Here is a 4605-nt window from a genome sequence, read left to right on the forward strand (position 1 = left end):
TTTCTCATGTAACAGCTCAATCAGTGTTTCCTCTGTGCAAAGACGTCAATATAACGTCTTGTAAACAATGTCACATAATGTCACATTTGCTTCAGAAAAACATATTCGGTGACCATAAACTCATTAGTCAGATAGAAAAATAAACTGTAGAGAGGGGCATTTTGCTTCATATATGCACTATATAACAAATACATTTTACTGTTCTTCAATGTTTAATTTATGTTTGAATAAATCCATCAAGTTTTTATGACAGCCACCATTATGTTTATAATTTTTAAAAACCCGAATTGAAGTAGTGTACTGTACCTGATATGTAACCAAAATAATCGAATCGAATCGCAAGCTTGTGAATGAGAATCGAATCGAATCGTGAAAATTGTTTCAAAACCCAGCCCTAGCCATTGAACTCCAGCGTGAGCGTGTGGAGCTGCGCTCTGATTGGCTGAGCCACCGGCTGACTCAATGTAACCCAATTCCAAACTCAGTCCACCTGACCGCGACTATATTTAAGAGCGTAACCCCCCATAAGCCCCGTGAATCACAGATGAAAGCCCATATAACTCATGCATATTCATCAAGCGCTCTGAGATTGACTTACATTTCAGAAAGTAGGTGGCCGATCTGAGAGGTAAATGGGTTAACACACAGAAATCCTCCTCTGCAGCGAGCGATTCACTGCAGACCTGACAAACGCATTAGATCTAATTCTGCTCAGCGAAACTGATTCCTCTGATTCCTTTTTGCTGAAAATGCTAGTTAACATTTTCACATTGGACTAAAACTTCCTAACTGCTCACACAGGGCATAACAACTTCACAAAAACATGGTTACAGGTGTGGAGTTCCCAATCAAAAAATGACCTTATGATTAAATAATTACTTATACATTGCTCGTTATGCTATATTATTACCAAAATCTTGGATTGAATCATTTTGTTAACTTATTTTCTTTCCATCAGCACAGGTTTTATATTTCTTTGGTATATCTGAGTTTTTGAGTGAATATTGACAAAATGATTATTATCCACAAATAATGTTTTTTTCACTCAAATACAGTATTGGCAAAATTATCCACAAATAATGTTTTTTTTTTCACTCAGAAACTAAATATTTTGCCACAATTACCCACAAATAATGTTTTTTTTTCACTCAGAAACGGAATATTGCCAAAATTATCCACAAATAATGTTTTTTTCACTCAAAAACTAAATATTTTGCCAAAAGTATCCACAAATAATGCTTTATTTTCACTCAGAAACCGAATATTGGCAAAATTATCGACAAATATTGCCAAAATTATCTGAAAATAATGATTTATTTTCATTCAAAAACTAAATATTTTGCCAAAATTATCTGAAAATAATGTTTTGTTTTCACTCTGAAACTGAATGTTGGCAAAATTATCCACAAATGATTTTTTTTACTCAAAAACTGAACATTACCAAAAATATCCACAAATATTGTCAAAATTATCTACAAATATTGTCAAAATTATCCACAAATAATGCTTTTTTCACTCAAAAACTGAACATTGCCAAAATTATCCACATATATTTTTTCACTCAGAAATGGATTATTGGCGAATGTTGGCGAAATCATGCGCAGCCAGTTTTTGAGTGAATATTGACAAAATGATGCACAATTTTTTTTATTGACAAAATTATCCACAAATAATGTTTTTTTCACTCAAAAACTGAATATTGGCAAAATTATCCACAAATAATGTTTTTTTCAATGTTGTGAAAAAATTCACAAATGTTTTTTTTTACTCAAAAACGGACCATTACCAAAAATATCCACAAATATTGTCAAAATGATCCACAAATAATGCCTTTTTCACTCAAAAACTGAGGAGCATGAGCTCGGATCAATGAGGCCTACGATCAATCGGTTCCGAAAAGAAGCACAAAACCTGCGTTGACCGAAAGAAAACAATTTGACAGAAAGATTGAGTCCATTATTTGGTGATAACATAGCATAATGAGAGATTTACACGCAGTTCTTTAACAAGCTGGTCATCTTTAAATGCCCAGCGCTCCTCACCCCATCGCCACGTCAGATGGGAACCAGACCTCCGCTGGCGGGATATTAAACTCCAGGGGCCAAAGTGTAGGGCAAAACACTAATCTGGAGCTTGAAAGGCCTTTAGTGCGGCGCTCCAGAGTGAATAGAGCGCTTCAGTTGCCTTCAAAAGCGCTGCCAACTGGGGCTACATGCAGGATCGGTGCTGCTAAACTCATCCTGGAGGCCATATTGGCAGAAAATTGCTCTGCGACGGCTATAATGCAGCTGGAAGCACGTTTAATGTGTGGATGTGGTATGTGGGTCTGGCACTGAAGCCGTGATGCGTTTTCACAGTTTTTGCATGTTGCTTCATAATATATGTGACCGTGGAGCACAAAAACAGTCATAAGGGTAAATTTTTCTAAATTGAGATTTATAAATAATCTGAAAGATGAATAAATAAGCTTTCCATTGATGTATGGTTTGTTAGGATAGGACAATATTTGGTCGAGATACAACTATTTGAAAATCTGGAATCTGAGGGTGCAAAAAAATCTAAATATTGAGAAAATCATCTTTAAAGTTGTTCAAACGAAGTTCTTAGCAATGCATATTACTAATCAAAAATTAAGTTTTGATATATTTACGGTAGGAAGTTTACTAAATATCTTCATGGAACATGATCTTTACTTAATATCCTAATGATTTTTGGCATAAAAGAAAAATGTATAATTTTGACCCATACAATGTATTGTTGGCTATTGCTACAAATATACCCCAGCGACTTAAGACTGCTTTTGTGCTGCAGGGTCACAAATGCATTATATTACATGTTCGTTACATTTTTACTTAACCTGTTAGTGTTGTCTTTATTATTTAATGGATGTTGGTTTTAAACTAGTTTTTATTACTAATTATATTCATAATTATATCATTGAAAAGTTTAGATAAAACTCTTAAACTCTCTTTTTATTTTAGTGTTGATTATTAAATAAACTTGATTGAATTTATTGATTGACTTTTATAATAAGCATCCGTTTCGGTTTCAGTTTTTGGCTGAATGGAAACTTTAATTTCGGATTTAAATGTTTATATTTCAACAATGATTTGGAGTAGAAACATAATTATATCATGAAAAAGTATAAAAACAATTTAATGTTTGTATACAACTCGGGTTTTATTTGAGTGTTGATTATTAAATAAATGAGATTAATTAATTGATTATTAAATAAGCATCATTTTCTGTTTCAGTTTTTGGCTAAATGAAAATTTTATTTTCTGTTTTGGTAAAAAAAATTATTTCGAAAGAAATTTCTGCATTAAAAATGTATGGTTTTGAACGAAATATTTATAGCTAGAAAAAATAAATATTCTGTTAAATATATGCACTCTGTTACATATTCTTTATATTTGTACTTAACCAGATGTCTTCATCTGTCATGAAAAATCCTTGATTCCGGTGCTTGATTCTGATTGGCTGAGCCGCGTTCGAAGCTGTATGTAAATTACTCTACAAAGTAACATACACCTTTGTTTACGTTTGTCTGTTGCTCGGCAACCACTTTGTTGCAACCACAACTGTTTCTGAGGAGCTACATTGTTTGGTGGAAGAATAATGTTTTTATTAATAACATTACACTTTATTTGCTCTGTTGGCAAATAACCGTTTACCGTGGAATAACCGTTTTATAAAAGCAATAAGCCCCGTGAAGCCGTGGTTTACAGTGAATTTATAACACCTAAGGGGGTTTTAGGCACTCCACAACACCCCTTAGCTGTTATAAATTCACTGTAAACCACGGCTTCACGGGGCTTATTGCTTTAATATTTCAACAACAAATTGGAATAAAAACCGTTTTTATTTTGTGTTGATTATTAAATACATTTAAATTAATTCGTTTTTGGCTAAATGAAAGCTTTAATTTCAGTTTCCGTAATAATACATAAATAATGTTAATGTATCATTAATGGAGCACAATGTAGAAACACTGACTGGAGTGTCTGGCCTCGTATAGATGTGAAGCGTATGTTCTGCAGCACTGGCCTCCTCAACAGTTCTTTGTTACCCAGCAGCCATCGGTCCATCTGATGCCCCTCGAAATATGTTACACATGGCAGCAGAAAGCAAAGTAGTGCTGGAGGAAATCTGGCGTCGGGCCACCGATTCAGACACGCTCACAATAGCTGCAGTCTTTGCCATTCATACAGCATGGATACCAGCACAAAGCCAAAGTCACATTTTATGGGACATCTCAATATCTAGTTTATCCACAAACACATCATCAGTATGCAAGTCATATGTGGCCTCTTAACCAGACGCTCCGGCTCGGGTTTCCACGCTCAGCGGCTCTTCACTGGGATTCACTGTAGCTGCGACCCACGGTGAGTGCAGATGAAAGGCGTTAAATGCATTCGCTCAGAGATGACACGCTAACATCAACACCGCATCTTCACTCAGAACACACGTGGGAGATGATTGACAGGTGATTAATGAAGGCGACTGAAAAGGAAAGAACGATTATAAAATAAAGCAATAAGAAGCCGTGGTTTACAGTGAATTTATAACAGCTAAGGGGCATTGTTAGGCACTCCGCTAACACCC

At 34.9% G+C, this 4605-nt stretch overlaps 2 protein-coding genes across 3 annotated transcripts in view; one reads left to right on the forward strand and one right to left on the reverse strand.

Annotated features, from left to right (window-relative positions):
- syn3 (synapsin III) overlaps nucleotides 1-4605 on the forward strand; it is a 55088-nt gene that overhangs the window by 33190 nt on the left and 17293 nt on the right. The window lies entirely within an intron of this gene.
- The window catches only part of LOC107662222 (metalloproteinase inhibitor 3), an 18157-nt gene that overhangs the window by 10889 nt on the left and 2663 nt on the right, over nucleotides 1-4605 (reverse strand). The gene's annotated exons all lie outside the window — the stretch shown is intronic.

This window comes from Sinocyclocheilus anshuiensis, unplaced genomic scaffold (genome assembly GCF_001515605.1).
Source record: "Sinocyclocheilus anshuiensis isolate Anshui unplaced genomic scaffold, SAMN03320099.WGS_v1.1 scaffold1543, whole genome shotgun sequence".
In the NCBI taxonomy this organism is placed as follows: domain Eukaryota; kingdom Metazoa; phylum Chordata; class Actinopteri; order Cypriniformes; family Cyprinidae; genus Sinocyclocheilus; species Sinocyclocheilus anshuiensis.